The sequence below is a fragment of the Amblyomma mixtum genome, chromosome 6 (genome assembly GCF_055824585.1).
Source record: "Amblyomma mixtum isolate Tamu chromosome 6, ASM5582458v1, whole genome shotgun sequence".
NCBI classification, from domain to species: Eukaryota; Metazoa; Arthropoda; class Arachnida; order Ixodida; family Ixodidae; genus Amblyomma; species Amblyomma mixtum.
In genome coordinates, this window is record NC_143017.1 from 112298075 (window position 1) to 112324540 (window position 26466).

Below are 26466 nucleotides of genomic sequence, written 5' to 3' on the forward strand. Positions count from 1 at the left end.
TCTTGCCGTCTTTGCACTTGGGTTTTCGCATTTTTCAAACTGGTGATGTCTGCCTTGAGAATAAGGCATCCTGCAGAGAGCAAGGAGCCATCCATCGTCTGTAGAAGGAGCAACTAAGACCTGTGAAGATTGGCGGATGCAACAAGGTGCCAGCAACAGTGAACCACATGATGAACGACATCCGCCACAACTATCCCTCTGAACAATGGCTACTGATCTTTGTACATCAGGATATATACCCTCCGCCGGAGAAGCTGTTACGCTTCAACTTCTGAACATCGAGGCCATGGTCGTGACTTCGAAACGATTATCGCTGAGTACGCGACGTCTGACAAGCCGAAGGCTCAATATCAGTGGCGCGTTGAGAAAGAGTTTGCGCGATCCCCCGCACTTCGCTTGGAGGGGATGACCTTCCCGGAGAACGACGCGCGGTTAAGCGACGAACGGTTGCACGCCTACATTGCTACCGCTGGACGAACGGTTGAGCCCTAGATGATTCGCGGCCGACTAACGGTTAACCTTCTTACGTTTAGTTTTGAGAAGGTTTAATGCTTGTGGCAACGCAGTTCGTCTCCGAAAGGATCAACTTTTGAAACAAAAACCGCTTAGAGTGAAGTGGCGCCCTCTCTGTTAACTTAGCGGCACGCTTCGTGCCTGAAAATGCCTCTTAAGCTCTGCGGAATACCTCAGCAATGGCCGAGTGGCCTCAGACGTAAAGTGAGTATGGAACTGCCTCCTTAGAGTCATGGGTACAAACCGGGTGCAAATTCGTGTCTTAAGCGGCGTTTGTTCAAACCTTTGTCTGGGAGAAAAAGTTGGCGTTGATTTCGGGTGATGTTCGACTAAACCTGTCGAAATCACAAGCAAACATTTTATGCTAACAAGATGTCAGGCTCTCACGTGCAAAGAAGACGCCGTATACGTTCGTATCAGGCGGCCGCACACACTGGCAACACCGAAAGGGTCCTGTGTGAATGTAAAAGAAGCAGTGGCGTCAGCAGTAGAACAAAGGGTAGAAGGGGCTGTGCCACGGGAGAGACCTGCCGACAAGACCTATGCGCATTCGCACTCGCTGATATAGAAAAGCGGCTGCGGCAGAGGTGCCTTCCCATTGGGAGCTTTCGCGAAGACTCTGCGAGGAGCAAAAAAGCTAGCGACACCGTAACGGCATGCCCTCGGGGGACGTACCATGCAGGTGCGCCACCTTTTTCGGCTGATCCTGGAAAGAACAAAGGGTGCTAACGGTAGCTCCTAGTGTCTTCGCTTACCGTGGTTTGCGTTTCCCCTTTGAGCGCTCGCCACGATTCCAACTCTTGCTCGCAAGCCACGTTCCCCCGCTTTTCCCAGCGACATTCGTGCTGTCGCGCTGGCCAATGCAGCGATTCGTGGACAGGGCTCTTTTCGTCCCCGCTAAAAGGGACTTTAGTGCGGAACGACTGCCTGACAGCACATTTGATGCACCGCCCGCAGAGAAGCAGGAAGCGCCATTTTTCTTCATTACCGCCACGTGCGCTTCCGGCCTCCGCGGGGGAGAAGAGGCGACGCTGCGAGCTGGTGCTAATGGACGCCTCGGATGCAGTCCGCTTTGTCTGCGACATCCGAAGAATGGCGAGACGTGGTGGCCGAGTGAAGCGAGCTCAATACTGTTTCGTTTATTGAAGCCTTAAAAGCGCACTGGCATTACCTCTGGCGGGGCAAAATAGACCTAAGGGGCGCTTTGACAACCGGCTCAAGAAAAGAACTATGAGACATGGTAACAGAGCCTAAATAAGATCATGTGCCCCCCCCCCCCCCCCCCCCCCCGCCCCCTGGCATAAGAAAAAATCACAGCAAGGTTCACTGAGATTTATAGGAGTTTTAAAACCAAGCGACGCAGAAGAACAGGATAATATATGCGGTATTACAATACATGTGACGGCGCTGAATTTTTGTTGAACGTTCTGTAAATTTTATTCTGTTGCTTTGGATGTGCAAGCACATAATAAGCTGCTGTACGATGGCAAATCCTTGTACCGTGCCAGTGCGTAGGATGTTCGTGACTCTAAACCAATTAGCTAACGGACCGTGGGCTGCTGGACGACTTTACGGGAACAGGCTTTCCGGCAGTGCCTTTGGCAAATTAATGCAGCCAGGCCTCCTCCGAGCGCTCCTTGATTACCGGTTTACTCAGCAAACGCGTTTACAGCGCTAGTTTTCAGGGGGAAAAAAAGTGACATTTACGCCACATTTATAGGAAGGTTGTACAGAAGAAAAAGTTTAATGCAGAAAATTGACCCGGTGCGTAGGATTTGCGATAGCATTCTTCTTTCACTCGTCAATCTATTCCAATTATGATTCCATTCCTATTCGGACTACGCAGCTGCGCAAAACCAGTCGCATTAATAGATCGCAATAAGTCCACATACCACTGTCGGCGCTGTGGCGCCCACGTGAGCTCATGACGTCATTGGCAGTGCCTAGATCGTCAGGAAAGAAATAAAAATGCCTTCAATAAAATTTCAACCCAAGTGGGTTTCGAACCCAGATCGGAGCAAACCGATCAGCTTCGCTAGCCACTTGATTAGAGCACTACGCCATCACAGCTTATTTTTTTTTTCAAATATGGTTTTGTTACAATGATGTTATGTACAAACCATGAAGAAAACGATCGCAATCGTAACAACAAATTTCATTCAGGGTGTAAAATTTTTGTGCATAGCACTTCGCCATCAAACACCCAGCTCTAGCCTCGAAAAGTGAAATGCTTCTTTCGAAATAGTCGACAATGTTTTGCTTCTAATTTTGGTTTTATTCGTCCCATGGAGCTCCTACGTCAGCCTGTCCAGCAGTTTATTTTGTCAATGAGCATTTTCTGAGGCTCCCACTTTCTGTTCCAAGGTCCCCGTACCAGCTTTCCTCCTCAATTTGATATATCTGTTTATTTTTAAGCCATCGTCTAGCATCAATACTGCAGGGGTATATGTAACTGAAAACTTCCGCCACTCATCGCTTCTGCTCCATTTACCTCAAGCATTCTTCCAACTCAGCCATATTTTTTGCCCAACAGGCTTACACGCTTGGAGCACTGATGACCCTATATCACTCTGCTCCATTTAATAATAATAACTTAATAACTTGTTTATTTTCATCAATGATGGGCGAGACTGTGGATAGTTAGTTCGATTAGTTTTTTTTTCATGTGCATCCAAAGAAAGCCTCCCGACTATCCTCGGTTTTATTTCAAGTACAAAATTTGTAGCAGAACCTAAGCGCACAATAGCGTTTCCCCACCCCCGGCTTCTCAAATCCCTTTAAATCTTGTATCCACAGAGTGCCCGATGCTTCGTGACAGCTGCATTTCTTTTCTCTTTCTTTGCTATTTCCTCCCTCTTATCAGCATGTGGTATCTGCCATCATTTATTCATATACCAAGATACTAATACGCCTTAACTGTAGATAACTGCGTATTTTGTAGCGTGATCCTGCCGGGCTGACCATTATAAACCACAAGTCTCAATTTTCCGGCTCTAAATCTCAATCCTAGAATCTCCGCCTTCAGCGCGCAAATTTCCGCCAGATAATGAAGGCTTTCCCGGCTGTCTACTAGACCATAAAAAGTAGCGAAAATAGGGACATCCCTGCCTAAGTCTCCTTTTAACCTTACTTTATTTTTCATTTCTTGCTAGATCACCACTACGTTGATTTCTTCGTATATTTCTTCTAACAAATATCGTTTCAATACCCACACGCACTCCTAAAATTTGCCCCCGGAGGGCATCGTTTACATTCCCGTAAGCCCCTTCAATGTCGAAAACCATCATCCACTGTGGTCATTCACCACTTGCAGCAATTTCGATGCATCACTTGACTGTAAATAACTTATCGTCTAATAGACAGCCTTGTTAGAAACCACTCTGCAGTTCTCCCAATACCTCAGCTTCTTCAGTCGAACCTTGCAGCCGATGCTTGATCGTTTGCATTGCTTTGCTATACCACACCGATGTCCCCGTTCAGACCTGCAGGACTTAGTGCAATATTATAAACTTTGCCTTTGTATAGCAGGTGTATTCTGCGCTGCGGGTTGGTCGTCGCTGCATCACTGGTGAAGGCGCTCTCTTCAACGTTCCGTACAGCCCGCCAACAACATGACCGCGCCATACCGGGCGAAAGCAGCGCTTCCGCATGAGTGCCCGCAACGCGCCGCTTTCGTCGCCCTTATCAAGTCTCATCACCCCAGCGATCACACATATGTAGACACCACACTTCGTGAGAAATAGTTCGGATATGTGCATCTGCACTGCACTAAAATTAGATCATTCCCCTCACAAATGTTCAACAACATTTTTTCTACATTGCATCCATTGCGTCCAGCACTACGTGATCATTCATACCTCCCAATATGAGAACCTAACCATCGCCTCGCATTAGCTTGATAGCTTCCGATGGGCACTCGATCAAAGCTTCGCGCATCCCTTGTTGATGCCGCCGTCCGCAAGTACAGTACATCTTATAGTTCTTATTTGCTTGACTGTTATATTTTACCCACACATTCTCCTCATGAAGTTTGTTTACTCTCTGCCAAGTAAGCTCCACGCCTAATCAACATTCCAACGCCTCCGCCTTATCGACCTCCAGCTTGCCTGTTGCATCCTTCCCAACTGTATATCCTAGAACATTCGAGGCTCCTTCGGGGCCTCTAAGGTGCGTTGCTGTGAAAGCATATATTGCTATAATGTCTGTTTCTATCCCGTGCTTGATGGCAAGCCTTTTTACTCGCACTCTGCCTCCCTGCCTATTTATGTAAGATATAGCGCTGACCTTAGCCTCCTACTTCAGGTGCTTTCTTTTACAATTTAGTTCATATTCCTTGCTTCGTTTCGTCGCAGTGTTCACGTTTGTGCCCTCAGGGCAGCTTCTGTGCTCAGCACAGAGGCCTTCACATCGAACCGCAGAATCCGAAAGCTTCCCGTCTCCTATTACTCCATCTTTCTTAAAGCTCTCAGACCTCTTAAAAAAGATAGCGCTCTATTCGCAAGGCACCATGGGTGCCGTCTCGTTGGAAAAAATTCTTTGGAAACAAATCTCGTTGGTCTCGTTGGGAACAATTCTTTGGAAACAGTTTCCTGCACGCTTCCGCGACCTCAAAATGCATTTCCTGTCCCAGCTTCCTAATTTCATGCTGTGCCTTTATACTGGCTATGCTCCCGGGCTACATTTCTTGTCATGCCGGCAAACCTAGATCCCAAACACATCCTCTTAACCTACGCTGCAGAATATAGTCCACTGGCTGAGAGTTTGTAATTTGTTTTAAAGCACGGCATATTTTGAGTACTCGTCGTTCGATATATGGTTTTTGCATAACTGCACATTTCCAACGATAGAGAATCATGTCGAAAACACTTCCTTTGAGAATGAGAAATTGTTTAGGTGCGTGCGGTTACGAGAAGTTGCCACAGGTGGCGTCAGCGACAGCAGCGACGGCCCGAAGCAACCAGCGTGCCAGGCGGCCTTCCTGCGGCCGAACTATTGGCGTAGTGACGCAGTTGCTGACGTACCGCCCTGTAACTTCCCCTGCACTCCCGACAAAAATTGTCTCCGAGTAGAGTGCTGCTTCCCCTTGCTCCTTGCTATACGCTCTCACACTGCTCCTCCTTTCCCTCTAAGGACATCGTTCATGCCTCCAGCTACTCCGACAAGGTTTCGCCTTTTCTCGTTCTCACGTAGAAAACTATTCGCCTTTTTCAATTGTAGCTTCCGCTATCCCTTCCGAACAAAGCTATGACCTTCCCTTGTGCATCTCGCCTCACCCCTTCGCTTACCGCTTCTTCTCGCCTGCGCAAGTTGGAGTCCCCCACGGCTATCACATTGTCTACTCCAGTCTCCTGAACTCCTTTTCTTGACTCCCTCACTTCTCAATTAGGGTTAAAAGTGTGTAAATATTGCGGTTTGTGAGTTTTCTGCTCAAAACCTGTCTACAGGAAACCTCAGTGCGCAGACCTTCAAGGCATTCCGCGTTAAAATTAGCAGCAACTAATCCAGAATCGTGGCCCATGGATGCTCAGTCTGATCACATGCGAACATGTTGAACAGAACATAATGTTCTGCAAGTAGACAAAACGAAATGGGAATCTTCGGTCCTTTCTCGAAGAGGGGAAGAGCGTTACAATGCTGTCCTGTCGTCTGTTAAACGGGGGCTGCTGGCTCCACGTTGTGCCCCGCAGCAAGCCACTTACTGGCTATTTTGGGCGTGGAACACGATCGATTCAGTGATCCCTCAGGGTCCCGTCCAACTTTCCAATTTGCTTCACGGTTTCTCCTCGTCTTTGACATAAGAGAGACCGAGCGCAACAGGCCGGGTCGGAAGGCAGACCTGAAGATAATGGGGGAATAAGTTTCTGCTTGTTCATCGAAGATCCACGGAATAGCAGCCAATTTACATGCAAATTGTCGCCAGCGTGGTGACGAATACACAAAGCCGGCGAGAGTCTTGTCGCCCCCGGCTCTCGCCCGTCCTGTGCCGAGGATGAGCCTCGCCGCCGCTACATTCACGCTCTGCAATCGGCGAAACTCAATTTCGTCCGCCTTCTGTCTCTGCCCCCGGCGCCTTCCTGACAGCTGGGCTGTCATTAGCGGCGCCTGTTGACCGCGTACTCGCACAGCCAGCCGCTTCGATTTCCCTTCGCGTTTCCTGGTTGCCGCAGGCGTTCTGCGCTTTGTAGTGTCTTGTTTTGTGTGTGGGCAGGATCGACTGAGAGAAAATTAGAGGAAAAAAATTGAGACCGAAAATGCTTTCTGTAGTGCGCTTTAGACAGGTGATGCCATGCGGGGACGCCTGAGATAGTGGCCCCGATTTCCTGCTATGCTGTGCCAGGGGCTATATTTCCCATGTACACACGTCAAGAAAACCCTTCGATGACTCGAAAGAAAGCGTGCCTGCCTGGATAGGATACATAGATCAAACCAGGGGCCGAGAGGCTTGACACCCGCGTCTTATATATCCGTGAATGCTCCCATCACATGCGGACGAAAGCAAGAATGTGCAGAGTTACACTTTTTTACAAGCTAGGCGGTGTTTTGTAGCTAGTCAAAAAACGATCAGTGCCATGTGGTTGTTTTGTTCTTCTGCTTTGTAATCACTCATTCTTCAAACGAAAATGATTGAAGTACTAAACTTTTTCAATGACGAACATCACAAATAAAACATATATCTTTCCCTTTTTTATCCCTCGCTCCCAGTAACTGTTGTCCTTCGCACATGTACCGTTACGAGGCCGTCATATCGCTGTCGTTGCCAGCCATTTAATACAGGCTTCAGTGCTCTATGCACGAAACTATTTGGTGCCGACCGTTTCCATTATATTTTGACCAAAGCGTGTGCATGGCATGTCTTATCGCCGAGTGAAGCAACCACTATGAAGGTATTTGCATGCCTGGTGCTGCACATTTCAGGACTGCGCACAGTATTAGTACACGCGCTCCTTAAATCGATCTCGAGTAGGCAATATGCAAAGTACACCGACTTAGCACGGTGTTAGCCCTTTTATCTTCCTTTTTGTGAGCTAAGTGTTTGCCGACACTTTCACGTTATCGCTATGCTGTGTTGCCGCCGAGTCGAGTGCTTCTTTGCTTCGGTATAAAGCAGGGCTTGCGTTCCAGCAACGCATTGCGTTTCTGCTCGCGCCGGTCCCCCTTGGATTTGCTCGAGGCGCTAAAGCAGTGCGGTGTCAGTTTCGTGAACATCGCCACCTGCAAAAAAAAAAAGAAACAGCTTCACAGGAGCCATTTGTCTCTTGATATCTATGAATTATTGTTTTACTATTGTGGTTCTTGTACGCGGAGTACTGTACGCTGCATGCACACTGTAAAAAATATGTGTAAAATTACAGACATTTTACAGAAAATTTCGGTTGGCACACAGAAAATATCTCTTAGCGACCCAAGACAGAAACCTGTTTACGAATAAACTCACATTTTCTGTTCTTACAGCAGCTGCACCCAAAATACCAGTCACGTACGTGGCCCTGAGCTTTAGAAAAAATTGCTTGGAAAATGCATGAAACTGATTATAATTCAGTTTCCATATTTTTACAGTTAAACAGCGAGCATAGGCAATTTCCGCACGGATTAATGTGCACTGTGTATTGTGCGGACCTTTGTTTTGCTGCGGTCCTGGTCTCTTCAAGATGGTTGCCGTCGTACAGACGCACGGCACGTGCGTTTTTTTCATGGTTTTACCAATCGGACTGTTTGCGAAAGAAGATAAGCAGTACCAACTCTTCTTATTTGTTATGGATAATGTGCTATACTTCTTTTTAAGAGTAACTTGCAGCCACGTGCCACTATTATTGTGTGGGCAACACGCGATCTTGCCGTACTGAATTAGTCGTCGCCGAACGCTGAACAGCTGTGCACGCTGAGTCGCTGTTGTCGTTACCTTTACTACTCCTTTCTTGCGGTGTGCATGCATGCACTCGATGACGTCGTTATTTAGAAAGGCCCCAGCCGGCGAGAGGGCCCACTGAGGCCGATCAAAATACCTACGTGGTCTTGCCATGGAAGTAGAGATGCGTGCTGTATGAAAGGTAACATAAATGTGCGGGGCCTTTGGCCCTTCTAAGGACGGAAGCTATGGTGGCGTCGGAGGCGTGATCATGTTGTCTACTCGACAGTGCAGGGCGGCAGTACATCCCGAAGGCTTTGATCGAACCGTGCTGTCGTTTATGGAATGGGAACCAGCTTTTTTTTAATTTGAGGGAACACCGTCGTGCTTATCACCAGCGCTATGCTAGTCACGCATATTCGTGCGCAGGACAGCAAACTCTCACAGGACAGTTACGACTGTGCAGCGCGAATCCTGAGCGTTAGCTGCGATGTGTGATGCTCGAGTGCATGTTCTCTAAATCACGTCACCTTGTGCACCGCGCCCCTTCCTTACAGTCTCGCCGGAATTCTGAACGCAACTACACTGGAACTTCAGAGAGAAGCATGCAGCGTCTTCGCAGGCTGCCCGGTTCGCTGATCGAGCCATCGGCGCAGGCGCTGCCATCAAAGCTTGAACACACCGTGCGGTTACTGGCGCTCAGCACCAAGGTATGCGGTGTGGACGGCGCCCCAGCCGACGGTGCCGGCTGGATTTCGCCGTCACCAGCGCTTCTTCTCACATTCTCAAGAATATCCAATACCGGCTCCTGACAGTGGCTGAGAGACGGTGCCCTGCCAGCCTTGGTCAAAAACCTGCAAGTCCCCGTGACTGCCGCGGTCAGCCTCAAAGACCAAGCCGCTAAGGGCGCGTTAGCAGCCCTCGGGCTGGCTTAGCGCTACCGTGACGGGTGACGTGATTGCCATCGCGAGTGAGCTTCCTATGAAAGCTTTTCGCAGTAAAAATATCGTGACCCACTCAAGACGACTGCTTACAACTCTGCCTTAGTGACATCGTCGCTGAGCGCGTGGTTTCTCTATTTCGTTTTACAGCTGTATCCCGTAGTACAAAGCTAAAACGCCCTATATGCATGCTTCAGAGAGTCTGTGGACTCTGTCCGTTAGCCGCCGGCCGACGCAGTAAAATTTGAAATCATAAACTGTATCCTTCCATTCTTTGAAAGTGTGCAGCCTCGGCGATCCTTCAAACACAATAACGCAGCAAGTTAGATGCGCTTTCCTGTACTGTCCTACCAAGGCGCAGGCCTCCAAGGTCTCAGCGTTTTCTTAATCGACATGCCAGGAACAGTGGCTGCGACGCTGCTCCTCCATCTTCTTCCTAACATGTTGAGCTACGACAGAGGAAGCCGCCCGGCAATGCGGATCACCGATCGGTGATCCGCATTGCCGGGCGTCGACGCCCCTTTTCTGAGCGAGCGTCCCGACATATGTATCATCACGCGTTTGCGACTACTACCTCTGTGCACACACCACGGCAAGCCAGGTGCACTCAAAGCGGCTGCACTTTAGAAATGAACACGTGATGACTCAGCAAAAAAAAAACCATCCAATTTATAACAGGTCTCCTTTTATACGTCGAAGCAATAAAAACGCCACTTCAAAATAAAAAATTGGCAGTGGTTTAGCTCTTGTTAAACCTGGAGGATTGCGAAAGCAACGAGGAGAAAGAGGCGATGGAGAGCGCGCGGCAGCGGCGGCAGCCCCGGCACACTAACTGTGCGCCTCTACTGCGCATGCGCAACTGGCGAGCGCGGCGGCGACACCTCTGAGTCACCCCCCGCGCAGCGACGGCGGCGGCGCGCCAGCTGTGCGCCGTGTGACGCGACTGCGCCTCGCGCATGCGCAGTATGGCCTTTCGTCAGCTCCGCGAAATGGCTCGGCGACTCACGTAGTGTTGCTTTCGCAACAAAAGGACACAGATAAGTGCAGCGTTTAAGCTGGCTTCAGACCAGGGAAGAAGGGATGTTCGGCCGCCAGGATTGAAATCGGTTTATTAGACGTGTCGTAAACTTGGTGGCTTGACGTTGATAACGTACTAACGATTCTCGTATTTCCCGAGTCCAAATGAGGTGCTTCAGTCCGCACACCGCTCGCGAAGGCAGGTATTCAATGTGGGCGCGAACTCGGTTAAGTCGGCTTTCTCGCGGGCGCGGACGTAGACACAGGCCGAGGAAGATCCAGACGACGCTACAACGTACGGAATGGAAACTTGAGCATTCGTCCCAGATAATGAGCGCTGTATTACAGCGCACGGAAACGTGCTCTGCTGCCTACAGCTTTCCTCGCAGGAGGCCGTTGGTTTCTCTCGGGACGAAGAAACCGCGCTCCTTCTGCCAGGCGCAACTCCCGCCTGTGGGCGCCTTGAGCATCCCGACACACATCGGGGCAACGGGGCGCCCGCCAGCTGTGATGACAGGACGTTTGGCACAAGATTCCACTGCAGGCTCCTGGCTTTGTCTTAATTGGCTCAGACATCCCCAAAAGACTGTAGTCATGCGAGAGTGCATGCCACTTTTAGTTGTACGTTTTGCCCTACTTTAGAGACATTGCACTTGTCTGCAACGTTCAGCTCTTAGGTTCGTTCGGAGCAGAATGCAGAAGTGGCTCGAACGACGGAAACCAGCTCATAAGGGACAAATAGCTCCAGCAATTTTTACTTCTAAAAGCAAGTCAGCTTATTTGCAGGAGGAGGTTCACAACGCCTTGTGGAGAGCAAAAACAAGACAAGAAACGTGCGTTCGTTTTTTTTTTTTTTTTTTGGGGGGGGGGGGGGAAACAAGAAGCACGAAACAAGCAGCTTACAAATGCGCGACAGGATACCGGCCGATGCGGACGACAAAAGGAAAGCCAAGAAAACCAAGCTGTTGTTCCGTTATGTGCTCTTTCGTCATTGTGTCTTGGGACGTTTTTTTTATTCTTTTTACAATGTCCCAGAAAACCTAACAGAAAATCCACAGAGGTTCGATCTGTCAAGTTTCTAGCAGCAGTTAAAGGCTAGCCCTTAAAGATGTACCGAAGAACCTTGCAGGTTCCTAGGGATATAATCGATATGCTGAACCTCTATGCGCAGTATACTGACCGTTCAGATCACACCTTCGCAGCTCAGGCTGTTGTTTCTGCTCTCTTGACTCTGCACACTCAGGTCTATAGCGCAAGAAAAACAAACAAAAAAAAAACAAAAAACAGGGGCATAACGCACCAAACAGCTTGAAATACTTTTGCAACCATTCAAGAATTTCAAGGTTGGTAGTAAGTGCAGGACGACCTACCATCTGCAGAGTCGGCTAGTTGGCCCATAATACAACGAGCAGCACAGATGGGAAGAAACGCGGGAGACTTAATTACAGACAACGGCGGAGGACAGCAGCGCGTGCGCTCTTTATACCGGGATGTCTCGTTCCGAAAAACTCGCCGTAAGTGGGAAAACCCGTAGCACACTTCCGCCATTCTCGGAGCAAACTCGGAGTTAAGCCTGCTTTCTCTTTACAAAGCAAGCACCCCCTTTGCTTGCAGCTTGCTGCTGCACTCTAACTAGCTCGGTTTAGTTTCGGTGGCGGTTGGCTTCCAGCATGCAGCTCTGTTACCGTGGCATTAACACTGGAGTGCACAAGGCTTGCTACAGACCCAATTTTGTTTTTTTTTTGTTTTTTTAGCACACAGTACCACGATGCCGCGTGAAGTTGCACGAGGCACCCTAGTCGAGCAAGGACAGAAACGCGCTTAGCGAGTGAAGGTTGTCGGTCCTCGGAGTCAAGATATGCATTATACGTAATATTCGCGACAGGTAAATTGTGCTATGACTGTTAATTCGCTGGGATCCGAATCTCACATGCTTGTGTTCCTTCTGAGCATAATAACAGACACCCAGGCTTATTGACAAGCATGGTCACACATAATTGAGCTTTTCAAAAAGACTTGGAACAACGCAGGGACGACACAAGCTCTGCTACGGCTAGTGCTGGGTAGAGTAGACAGGAAATGCGACTGCGCTGTCAACGGCATTCTTTCTCCATTTTTTCGTATTTCTTCTGCGCTATAAAGTTCGGCCCTTTATAATGCCTCTGGCCCTGAGGGTACACGAAATAAATAAATAAATAAACTGCGCTGTAGATGTTCCTTTTACTCCCGGGAAGAGCTCTTTCTGCAAGTCCGACTTTACTACAGTTGATTGAAATTTACGGCTGTCTAATTTTCCGGCAGAACAGGACTTCGATTTTCCTTTGTTTCCCGATTTCTCGACATTGCGCTTCCGCCTTTCTCGCGCGCCAGCTGCGACAGGACTCTTAGCTTGCCGCCATTCATGAATAACTGCTTCGGACTACAGTTCCAGAATACTTTTCTTGCGATGCCATTAGAGTTTGCACCTTTTTTTTCCATTCCTTTATTACTCCCGATTCCATACTTAGCTGCTTCTGCTCCCCTGTTCAGTGCTCTCTGAGGCTAATCTGTTTTGATTCTCGGAAGGGGGGAGGAGTCGTGCTAGCCGCGTCGGGTATTTTTTTATGTGGTGAAAGTGTTTAAAAATTACTATTCGCGTATCGAGATTTTGCTTTTGCGCTGAGACTTGTCGGTGAAAAATAAATTCCTTATTTTAGATGTTCTTCCTCTGCGTTTTGCATTGTTCACTTCGTCGACTTGACGTCATTATGGAAATCGACATTTAATGCTAAGGCATTGCATTCATTCTCGGCTCGGGTGTTAGTGGAAAGCGAACCCCAATTTCTCAGCCTACGAACTGACAGGAACATTGGGCCCAGCGACGTTAAGGAACAACAAAGGAATCTCGTTAAAAAACGTGCTTGTGCACCCTGGGCCTGTTCTCTGCGGCCTCTTTCACAGCGAAAGCTGTTTACAGGAGTCTTTCAGCGAAGCAGCACGCTGAGCCGCGTCGCACTAATTAGCGCGCCGCAAACCAAGGGCACTGAGCGCAGCACGGGCAAGTGAGTTAGCGTTCCAATCACGCGATGGCGCTGTGCGCGTTCATGTCGGATGATGCGAAGCACGGATGCAGCGAGTGCGAGGAAGAGTCTGTGGGTATTTATTCAAAGATTGGGGGGGGGGGGGGGGGGGGGGGGGGGGCGGTTGCCGTACGCCGTCTATGGCACGAAATTCGAATGATGCAGTATGCCGGTGTACGATGTCACGAGACATGCACACGGTCGTGCATGGTCATGAACGATGAAACACAAGTACTATTAAAGTCATGACTTATAGTCTATCTGCAACGTATCATGACTCAGCACTTTACAAGTAACGTAATGTCACGTCCAACATTCTTGCGCAAAAATCTAGAATTTTGAATTCTGTAAGGTAGAGTTAAGGAAATATTGAAGATAATTGTCCATTCTTCTGATGTGTAAAAAGATTTCTTTTAGAATGTTTATATCACTAGCATCGAGCAGTTAAGATTATCATACAAAACCAATGGAGAACGCTTATGACGACAGCAAAAACGTAATAACAAAAAAAAAACGGTGCAGGGCACTGCGGCAACCCGCATTGCAGTGATGCGAAAGCAATGACGCCTCCTCGGCACGTCAGAACGTTACTCCCTCAACTCACTGGTAACTTTTTTGGCAGACACAACATATTTTATATCACACACACACAATTGATCATTAACACGCATCGATCACTTATCAATTCCTTACAGATCAATTATCGATCACTTATCAATTCTTAACGATCACTCATCGACCAGTTATCATTACTTATCGATCATTTATCGATCACTTATCGATCACTAACCGATCACTTATGAATTACTTATCGACCATTACCATTCGTCGTCAACCATGTATCATTCCTTATCGATCACTTATCAACGGCTTATCGATCACTTGTTAGACACTTATGGATCACAAATCAATCCCTTATCAATTCCTCATCGATCACTTGATCATCTGAATGAGAGAATTAGTGCAATTCTTCTAATTCCCACCACGCTTCGTTTAATAATAATAATTGGTTTTTGAGGAAAGGAAATGGCTCAGTATCTGTCTCACATATCTCGGAGGACACCTGAACCGCGCCGTAAGGGAAAGGAGAGAGAAGGGACTGTTTCAAAGTTTCAAATTTGGCTCCGCGCGCGGGACTCACCTACAGTTCCGGTCACGTGGTCCAATCACGTGGTACTTCACGTGGAACTGCACTTCCGGCGATTCAAATTTGGCGGAACTTTGCCTCGGTCACACCCACTTTTGGAAAATTTTTGTCTCTAATTAATTAGTTATTCATCTCATTTTGAATTTGTTTTGCGCAGCATCCTCACATCATCCTCTTTCGATTACAGCAACCCGTTTGACGCTACCTCTTCTGAGTTGCCCACAGCTACAGCTGACACATTTTGCGGACACGACCCCGCCGACATAGCCTTAATGCTTTCGTATTAATAACAAAAAAATTCAAGCCTGCCGAAGGGAGATCTGCGAATATATTGATTGTTATAGTAAAATCTTATAATGCTTGAAAAAATTGCGCTCATAAACTGGTTCCAGTTCAAAAATGCTTTTGTCCAGCATTGTTGGGGATCTGTATAGAGTTTGTACGTATGCATAGTCAGTAATAACTCATGACTCATAATCATTCTGCAAAGTAGCATGACTCAGCACTTTACAAGCAATGTAATGTAAGGTGTATACAGTTTGTACAAAGTACGCATAGTCATGTCTTGTAGTCACAGTCATGACTCCAAAGTAGCAGTACCATTCAATAAAGTAGCATGACTCAGCACTTTAATGCTTTCGCATTCTCAAACGTAAGCAGGCTTAAGTGGTCTGTTTTAGTGTTACATTGCGTGGCAGAATCAAGCGAAAAGGTGAGTGCGAGTCCCGCAGAGGCGAAGTGAGGGTTTCGCGCTGAGCTTGCAATGCGGCGACTTCGACTTCGGTGCCTGGGCAGACGCATAGGGAAGAGAGTACCCGCTTGAGCGCTGTGTACCATTGAGCGTGCACATACATCTGTATAGGTCGCACCTTTAGTAGATGTCACGACTTCACATAGGCGCATGTAAAGGCGCTTATGTTCGCGGCATGAACCAACGGGTAGCGGTGTGGATATGAAAGAGTAGTGACTTTAACAGCGCGATCTGATAGGCAAAATGGTCTGACATGATGGTGAAACAATGCTACGGCGCAGGGACTACGACTACATATTTTCTTTCTCCTTGCGTAGTTGCACTGCTTGAACATCAGGATAGTGACGGCACGGCACCTTATGGAACGATGTGAGGCAATGTAGACAGGGATCGCGGCACTCTAGCGCTCTGTGTATCGAGCTTCTCGCTGTGTTTAACGACTTACGGAGTGATAGCGCAAAGATTGCGTAATTTTTCACCTTCGCTCATCTGTTTCTACCCGGTTCACATTGGCAGACGCAGTACAAGGTTGGTGTCTGTTTCTCCTCAACAAAAAGATGCAGAAATTCCAGGGCTTTTTTGGCAAACAATGCTGAGGAGTACCAGGCCTGCACCCCACCGCTCAAGAAACCTCGGTGGTGCGCATTGCCATGCACGCATGTGCTCGCTGCAGGGTGCGACAATGGGCCCTGGTGGCTCAGGGAGGGCTATCGTTGCAGCCCGGAGTAATTGGGAGGCGGATCGATGTGGCAGCTAAAGCGAGCGCAGCGGGCGTTATCTCCGAACCCCGCGCTGTCCTACGACTGCTGAGAGCACCAGTGGGTGCGCGGGCTGCCGGCGCTAATTTGCGCCGACATCGCGATTGATTACACGGCTTCCGACGATCGACCGGTCCTCCCTGAACCTCCGGCAAACAACCCCACACCACCTCGGTGCCCGGCTTTCAGGTGGGCCGCGCATAGCGCAAAGACCAGCGGCGCGTTTGGCTTCCGTCTTACCTGTGTGTGCTCAACGGATAAGCGTGTTAAACATTGCATACATGCACGGAGGCAATATGGCCACGTTAATGGAGTGTTATTGAGCGCAGAAAGGTAGCTTATGCCTGCGAGTGGCTTCCCCGAAGCGCTGTGCATGAAGCGACGCAGCTCGCGATGGCGCTGGCATGCAACAATTACGACCGCATGGAAGGCGGCAATCAACCCCACAAATTTGTGCGAGGAACGCGAAAAGACAAGAACACAAAAAAAATGACAGGACGGTTACCATTGTTTAACGCCATATTCAACGACAGCTGTTATTATATTAATTTATTCTTCTGATAAGTGGTGTTAGAAAATATGAGAGTGACCTCACATTTATATAGTTCTAGGGCACTTTTTTTAATCTTCTCACACATAGTCATTTCCCGCCTAGCTCGCCTCTCCAGTCCGCCGCTCTAGAAGCGCAGCGCTACCGATGACCCTCTCCTCGAGCGGCGCGTTTCGCAGCAGCTGCCGCAGATGGGCCGTGCTACATTCCTCCGTTCCCGCCATAACCTCCCTACTCCTCCCACGGCAACTACTTCCCGGATGGTTAGCTTGGCATGCCTTCCTACACTCCCGCCATACCTTCCTCATACCAAGGCAGCCCTTCTCCTTCTAGGGTTGGTTCCCACTGCAACCACGTACCGGTTGCCCCTACACACGCCCTCGCCGTACCCTCTCATTTCCAGGGTTAGCATCCTCCGGTTGGAGATTCCTTAGCTCTTGTCACACCGTCCTCTTTCCACGATAACCACCAACCACCTTTCGGTCGGTCCCCGTAGTAACCACCCTCCGGTTACGGCTTCATACGCTCTTGCCATTGAGCCTTCTTCAATAGGAACGCTCCTCGAGTTTCCAGTTTAACTACCCTACGGATGGATTCCCGTGGCAACCAAGACCATTTGCAGCTTGTTACGCTCTTGCTATGCCCTGCCTCCTTCCACGGTAACCACCATCCTGATAGTCCCTGTAGTAACCACCCCTCGGTTGCGCATTTGTCAGCTCACGTCATACCGTCTCCATGCATGGAAAAGTAACTACCCTCCGAATCGTTCCCAAGGCAATCACCTCCCCCCCCCCCCCCCCCCCCCCCCCCCCCCCCCCCCCCCCCCCCCCCCCCCCCGTATCCGACTGCCACATATTACTACGACGCGAAACCCAGGAACGGGCGCTTAAAAACTATCACTGCAAACAATACTATATCAGTGTTTTACCGCCTTAGGGCTTTAATCATCGAAATCTTATTCACCGTAGCAGCCAGAGGTGTGGAGTGGAAAACCCGTTGTACATTTCACGGGCGACTGTCCGGTTGGGCGTCTCACGGGCCCGTTATGCGCCTCTACACTCACGTGCATACTCGGCCTTTTATTTCTTTGTGGTCCTTCGGTATGATAGCGTTCTTGGTCCATTTCACGGAATCCAGTGCCAGTTTGCACGAAGCAGTCTAGTTCCCAGTGTTGCCTTATTCGCAGTCTAAACAATCCGTTTGTTTCGAGGAAAGGAAAGACGAATAACTGGCTCCCTGGGCCAGTGAACACCTCAAACGCGGTTTGAGGTACTACAATTGCGGTGGTATCCGCCTACAAAAACACGCTACGGGTAAGGCGTTACGCAGCTTCCGTTGTGCCCTTAAATTTCTTCTACTAAATGGCGCTGTACAAAGCTATTATAGCTTTCGCTGTAAAAACACACTGTAGCCCTCACAAGTCTGAACTTTCAACTGAGTGATCGCGATTCATGCTGTACAGCACACCTGACCCAGGCAAAAAATGGGATGGTCAAACCTGCATATCATCAAAGACATGGGCAAGCCTCGTTTTCCTGCAGTGCCAAATAAAGAACGCCAATGCACCCACCCGCATGATGCATTCTAAAAACCTGCTAGGCAAACTCGACAATGCGCTGGTCCCTACAGATCCCGTTACAAAAACAGGAAGCGTACGCACTTGGGGCCTCCCTACGGGTACCGCTGAAGCCGGGTGCGAAATCCTGATAAACTGGCTCTATAGAAAAGATCTGCTGATTTGTCGGGGTGGAGCTGCAGCTGAGTGACAGTGGTTAATCACACGAGCACCCATCTGTCCTCAGGCAAGGGAACGGTAAAACAGGAGAGCACCAGGAAGACTGGCGTCGCGGCCGCGAAGAGACAGCCGCGGCCCGCTAGGATTCCTGCATCATGAACCGTCCGCAAACTAGGGAACGATCGCACACGCGGGTGCACAGTCTGTTTCATATCCATACCGGGACGTGCCAAGAGGCGCTGGCTAGAGACTACGTTCACATTGGCAAGCGTACGGAAGCGTCGTTGGGAATATGTCAAGAAAAGGAAGCCAAAAATGAAATACTTGGCGATGCGAGGCCAAGGCTTAGACATACATGACGCACTCAGCACCTCACTTCAAAAACGGAGGAGAATGAAAATTTTGCTTGCGAATGTTTGTCGACCAGAGACATGAGAGAAACCAGCTAAGAGACAGCACAACAGAGAGAAGCATGCCAAAATTGCTGGATTGCGGCGGCTGTAATCTGGCTGTTAATGAGCTGTCTTAAAACAATTTAACCCGGGAGGGTTAGTACCACCGTGTCGGAAAAATATGTCTACAGTCGGCGTCGGCGACCGTTCGAAGCCCTGCAACCCAGGGGCGTAGCCAGGGGTGGTGCTTATGGGGCTGACCAAAACACCAACCGGCGCCGGAAGTCATTCTGGATTTTGTCACCTACAATGCCTTTTTCAGACAAGAAAAGACATTTTTGCGCGAACATTCCTAACTCGGGTCCGATTTCGTGGCAATGCCCATGCAACTGGAGTCACGTAACGCATGGATCATTTGGCATCATGATCAAAATCACCATGCGAATACGAAAATTTTAAGGACATCAATAACTGATCTTGATTGACCTTGCTTATTGAAAACCCTGCCCAACGCGGCGTTCCCCAACATACACACTCGGATATTGGTTATTTCAACTTGCGGCAACTTTCTTTGCTTTCGTTCGTCCTTCTCTTTCCTTTTTATCTAACTGCTTTTATTGTTTCTTTGAACCAAAGGAATACCTTTCTGTAATTATGTGTGCAGAATAATTGTCGCTGTGCAGGCAGTTAAAAAATTCGTACTTTTGTATTGATTTCTGCATTGTTCCTCTATTATTCTAACCATATGGTGCTGTCGCGACCGCAGCATGGCCCAAGTACATCATCGCGACTTCTGCTATCATAGCTTTGTTCTTGCCTAGATCGTCTGTCTTTCGGTTTGTAAAGTTTACTGTAAGTGATTGCGCAAGGGGTTTTTCTTTGCCTTGTTTGACGCATTATATAGAGCGACTTTTGCTTAGATACGCAGCTTTAACGGAGACATACGTGTATTTAAATACCTTGTTGCGAGGTTTTGTGTATACATACAGTGACTTTGTTTCCACTGACACTTTTTTGTCCTTTATCAAGTTGCATCTTCGCATTTCTAATACTCTACTTTATCTTCGCACTTCTAAGGCATATTTTGCAGAACTCCTCGTTTATACATGTGCTCGCTGTTGCGACTAAAATTTCGGTGCAATTACTCGCAATACATGACCGGTGACAGCTGCTGCTGCGCAGTACACTAGAACGAAGGACAGCGTCGTTGAGATTTTTTTCTGGCCGTTCCATATGTACAAAAATGTAAAGGTTCTTGAACGACAAAGATTCATTCAAATATTTGCCCTCTACACTTGCTAATTTCATGGCCTTTACGTTTTTCATATCAGTGGCATGCACTGCTTAGCTGATTTCGGACGGATATAGGTCTATACTTCGTTTTGATATTTTCTTTCCTTATTAAATAAGCAAAAGCTTGGAAGTATTGGCATCAGTTATGTCTGCCACGGTTTTTACGATGTACGAAAAAATTATTTTATTTTAAAAAATACGTATCTCACTTGTCAAGACAGTGCGTAGCGCTAATAATACACAATGGCATTGCCAATATGGCAGTGAGTTATTATTCTTGCCTTTGATCCCTCCTCAAATTCTATGAAGAAGCCGCACTGCAATATGAGCCAAATTACTGGCTACGCCACTGCCGCAGCCGGAGCTGCAGAAGCCTAGGTTTGCGACGTAGGCCATGTCACCTTGGGGCATCATCGCAACTTGCCCACCGAATTTTGAGCAAGCTGACCACCGTGGCAGGTAACAGTTTTATTAGTGATAGGTCGCAAGAGGTTGTTCGGGAAGAGCAACCTGGGTCTCACAAGCCACACCGGTAGCCTCCATGACAGGGTGTAATGGCGCATTGCTTACCCAAGCAGCACGGGTAATCAGCCCACTAGTGGAGATGGATGGTTTCACTTTAGTCCCTTGTAGAACCGGCCTTGCCAATACATTTACAATATTTGGTAGGTGCGTCAAAAGACCGGAAGTGGGCACAATGGGTGAGGGAACAAACGTGGGTTAATGGCATCCTAGTCGAGATCAAGAGCAAGAAGTGGGCTTGCTTGGGCAGAGCGTGTAATGCGAAGGCAAGATAACCGCTGGTCCTTAAGGTTAATTAACGCAGTGGACTCCGAGTGAAGGCAATGCGTAGCACGGGGCGGACGAAAGTTACGTGGGCGGATGAGGTTGAGAAGTTTTCGGGGATAGAGTGGCTGCAGCTGGCAAAGGACGTGGTTACTTGGAGAGACATGGGAGAGGCATTTGCCCTGCAGCGGGCGCAGTCAGGTTGATGATGATGATGATGACCTTTGCTGCTGGGATAACAGTTGCACCACTGCGACAGGAGGGGTATGACAACTTCCAGTGAAGGAATGCAAAGTGAGCGTCAAAGTTAGTGTTAGTGTAAAGGCGTTAGTGCAGTCCACAATGGAAGCCGACAACATATCCACTGAGTCCGTGCACATTAGTGGAGGCGAGCTAGCAGTCTAGCAGTAGCGTAACGAAACCACGAAAACGAACGAGATGTAAAAAAGGCGCTACAATAGCGCAGAATATGCTAAAAAATAAAAAGAACAGAAACCTACTACAGACTTTTTGAGCTACGCACTGTGTTTCTAGCGGTTCTGTGTTTCAGGGAAAGCAAAAGCAAAAGTTCGGAAGAAAGCTGAAGCAGTACGACGGCCGACCGAAATACTATGCGAACATTTGTCTTCGGAAGCAAGTTTTCAGTTCCACTCTGTCAAACGCCTCCCCTCCTAAGCAAGCCCAGACTCGCTGGATAACTCGAAAGAGCCCCGTTTCTCCCTCCTTGAATTGCTTTTTCTCGGGGAACTTTCTCCTTTTTTTGGATCCACCTAGACCGCGCTGCGAACAACCGCTTAAAGCAGCCCGATCGAAAACTGCGAATGCGTTTGAGCGCTGCATCGCTCCCATCGCAGTCGATCATGCTAGCTGGGACCTAATGGCATTGACCTTTTCTTGGGACTTACGATGAATAGTGTACCTCCACCGCGCATGGAACTCTGGGCCGGAGGAGCTGCCATGCAGCGTGCATTTGGTTGCACGCCAACCTTCGGTGCGGATATGGCCACGCCGGCCGGCGCGTCAAATGACAGGTCCATACGCTGGTTGCAAATAAACCAGACTGTATACGGCATAGAATGCTTAAAAGGAGGAAACATGTCTTGGGCAGAGAGCTTAGTTTGCACGAGGTTTAGCCACGCAAGCCCATTTTCATCTGCAGTGATTTTCCCCGCTCCCATCAAGTCTGGGCCAAGCAAAAACAGCCGGCTCTTGTAGGCAAAATATCTACTGGCCGCCAACAGGCGTATCTCTCACCTCACAACCGGGTCTCCTCCATGACAGCGCATTCGATTATAGAACACCTCGTCAAACTTGAGCCCAATAAAGCATTTTACTGCCTTCAGCTGCACCTAAGAACACAGCATCATAGCAACTTTTCCTTAAACTTCCATCTGCACCCCCCCCCCCCCCCCCCGTTCCTTGCGCTTGACCTTGTGATCTGCCGCAGGTAACCTTACGTGTAGAATTGAATGACGACGGACTATGGATACTGAAGGCACGCTTTTTACCTCAGGCAGCACTACTAAGCGCATTTTTATTTTGTGCAGATTACTAACATTTTGATCAATGAGTCCAGCTTGCATTTCTTCTGCTAAATGCAGAAAGTCATGATCACAGATGACACCGCGCACTGTATTCAGACACCTGTGGATTGTCATGAAGACTGCCATTTATCCGTAGGATTCAGCACCAATGAACGTGCGGGAGCGGCGATAAACAAACAGACGAAGCGCGTACTCACACTCGCTCAAAATGTCTGTACACATATTTGATTATTACAAATGCGCTTTATTAATGCAACATATGCAATCTGTTCGCTGCGACAGCTGGATGAAGCAAGAAACCTTCTCAGACTACGCCTTTAGCACTTTCTTTCTCTGCTTCCTCCATTTTTGAAAAGATGAATAAACTTCAAACTGACTCAGTACCCGGAGGACAGCTCGCTTTATATCTGAGACATAGACGTTATGACTCCTTGTTAAAAGCCAAATATATTATTTCACATCAAAATTAAAAACCAAATAACTCTTCCAGCAATCAGCGCGATGTCCCTAGCGTCTTATATTCGCTTTCCCCAAGCACGATGTTCGCCGTGCTCACACATGTTTCAATTGCGGGAGCCCCAAAGCTTCAACAACCTTCCTTTCAATTTTGCTCTCAGCTAATTTGTACTGGAGTCAGCAAAGTGAGGCGAAACCCACAATTATCAGGGTAGCAGCGCGAAGCCAGGTTGCTGGGGCGAGTAGTCTTTAGGCCCGTATCGATGAGCTCTCCGAGTTCATCCATCTTCCAGCGTACCAGTTGTGCTGCCTCTGAGTACTGAGCTGTTTCACACCGCCAGCTGTACAGGAGTCTGTGGCCGCTTTCACGACGTCCGGAAAACTGCCCAGGATGCAGAGCGGGGTCAGACTGACCTCCTCGGTGCCTTGACGACCGCACTTGCTGTACAAGCTCCGTTCCTGCTGTGGCTTCCCAGCCTATATCTTAGGGCAGCTCGTGAGCGTGCCGGCGCACATACGCTCGTTACTGTCCAGCGGAAGATGGATGACCCGAAGCGAGCTTCATCTATCTTTGATGAACGTCTGGTAACTTTGGTGTCTTCCCTTATTCCGTTGCCATTCTCAGTGGAGAACGCCTGATCCCACTCGAGCAATTTATTTGCGTTAAAGAATTGCGATGGTTCTAAGGTCCCACATCGGACTAATAATCAGTGTGGCAGTATAAGGTCTGTAAATAATGTAAGCACGCGTTTAGCAGCAAGATGCTGCAATTTTTTATTCGCACTGTTTTTAGTTCTTCCTGTAGGTAAGGTAGCGTTCTCGAAATACTAAAACGCCAAACTGTCCAGGTTGCTCCCACAACAACAGCAAACCTTCTCGTAGATAGACGAAGACAAGTCATCCTGTCCGAAGAGAAGTCATCTCAGCGAGCCTTCTCGACCATTGCTCACCGTTGCGTTGACTGCCTACGGCACCAATTTCGAACTGCCTGCGCTGTTGTTGTTGCTGTTGGCCTCTGGCGGACTGGAAAGTGGACTCAAGATAATCGCTTTATCGCGAACTTTTCCCGCTTTTTAAGCGAGGCTTGTTTGCACTCCTTTTTATAACTTTCTTTCCCTTTTTCATTGTGCCTAATGGCAAACAGCTCGAATAAAAAAAAAACATACCCTCAGTGGGAGATTGGCCAGGGTGCCAATCTCCCACTGAGGATAAGCAAATTGGCGTGATTAATTTTCAGTAATTTGTGAAATTCTGAATTAATTCTGAAATAAAAGTATAGTTTAGAGAATGATAACTAACAAAGGAATCTCCCTGACGCATTGATGTAATAAGGAAAAGAATCCCACACTAGTTTTAGGACATATCTCCTGGAGCTTGCCCCAAATGAGAGGAGGACCAGAATAAAAAGTGGAAGTCCCAATCGACCGAGGAGATCTCCAAATAAGCTCTTCGCAGAGAAGCAAACCGCCCGAAGGAGAGGAGAGATTGATCATGTGACTCAATTTCACCCCACATGACTCACAAAGGCTGGAAAGAGAGATCCCCAATCGGCATAAATGAAGATTTAATCGTGCTAATCTCCAACGCAAGAAGGTCATAGCGACCTCGCATTGCCGTGAACTGCATAAGTGGACGTTGGAATGGAGAAGGAGGAGGAGGAGGAATAAGAAGAAAAGCAGGGAGGAAGTCTCATGGCTCAAGTAGATCAGAAAATAAAACGTTGAAAGGGGGCTACTGTCAAGTGCAGACTGTTCGGAATAAACGAAACCGCAGGTCCGCAAAAGGCAGACTTCGCTACAAAGTCATTCAGCTCATTAGAGGCAATGCCACAAAGTACAGGTACCCAGTGAAAACGCACTTCTTTAGCGTGTGGTGGTATGAAAAAACGACGGGAACGGCTCAAAAGAGCTTCCCTCGAGCCTTCGAGTGCTTTCAGGACAGAAAGACTCTCAGCCATTTTAATCACATCAGAAACATTGCAAGGGATCTTTTGCAAGGCCAACTCAATCGCTAGAAACTCGGCAAGAAATATGGGTGCATAATCAGGGGCTCGAAATGAATAACTTCAATCGAGATCCCTGAAATAAATGCCAATAACTGTCTTTCGTTTTGCTGGGAGGCATTAGTGAAACTGCAAGATTGGTTGGAAAACACAATGGCTGGAATTGGTTGGAACACAATGGCAGGCAAATTCTTTGCATTCCTGGGGTGCAATCAAAGTCGAGTCTGCAGGCTGTGAACCTGCACTGAAAGATTTATTGCGAGTGAAGTTTTCGACAGCAGAGGACTTGTGAACACAGTCTGTGGAAGCTTTTATCTAGGCCAAAAGATGCCGGGAAACAAAGCCGGGCTCGCCGCAAAAATTGGACTTGCTAACCCAAGAATAAACTCTAAAGTTCTCATAAAAGTTCGCACAGTCACAACTGAAACTGTGAATTTAAATCAGGTATCCGCGCCTCCAAGAGCAGCTCAGCATTTGCCACGTCTTTTGGTAGTCTAAGGCAAAGGCGCAGAGCACGTCTCTTCAAAATGAGCAAAGCTTGATCTTGTACCTTCCACAACCGGTTAAGATAGCGCAACCAAATTCAAGTGGCGGCCTTACATAAGATTTATATAGAAAGAGCAAAGTGTCCCGACGCATGCCAATTTTGTTTGTGGCTGGTTCACAGCAACCTGCCAAGAGCGGGCTCACATTTAAGGACACTGGTTTTAATGTGCAGTCGCCAGACTAACTGTGGATCGTAGATAACACCTAGGTATTGTACCGAATCAACTTGCGCGATTAGAGTTGAGCGATGCAGCAAGAAGATGTAAAGAGGGGATGTCGGTGGGAAAACAAGGAGGGCTCTCTCATTTGCACTTAAAACCAATCTTAGACTGTCAAGTTAGACTTCTAGAGCTTTTAGACATGCTTGTAGCATCTGATACAGCGTATGAACATCCTTAGTAGAAACAAATAATGCAGTGTCATCGGCGTACACATATACTTTGACAGCCAGGTGAAGAGGAATATCTCGCATGATTATATTGGACAGTAACGCGACAAGATTGGACCCCAAGGCACACCTCTCGACCGCGGCAAGCAGCTTCTCTCGCTTCGTCGCCCTCGATGGCGAAATTGTTGTCTCTCCTTTCTTCTCTTCGCCAACGACAGCCAAGTCGTTGGCGAACCCTATTCCTTCTCTTACAGCGAAGTTTTTATTTATGCTCAGATAAGTATACTTATTGTTCATATTATTGCAGAAACGTCTTTTTCCAACTTATTTGTCAAATGAGCGCCTAAGTACAAGCACTATTACGTTTCGCAAGAAGTGGTTCGTCAGATCATCAATGCAACTACTAGTTTCCTGCACCAGGAGTTACAGTTGTAGGACTACGTGCTTCGCACGATGCCGCCTTTTGACAGCGCGAGCCGCCACAGTTGCTCAGTGGTCATGACGCTTCCTGCTGTCCCGAAACACACTGGTTCGATACCGGCCGCGGCGGTCGCATTTCGATGGAGGCGAAATGCTAGAGGCCCGTGTTCTCTGCGACGTCATCGCACCTTAAAGAGCTCCTTGAGGTCGGAAATATCAGGAGCCCTCCACTAAAGTGTCCCTTGCAGCCTGAGTCGCTTTGGGACGCTAAGCTCTATAAACCAAAACCAAACTTGACAGCGCACGTATAAACAGCGCGTCG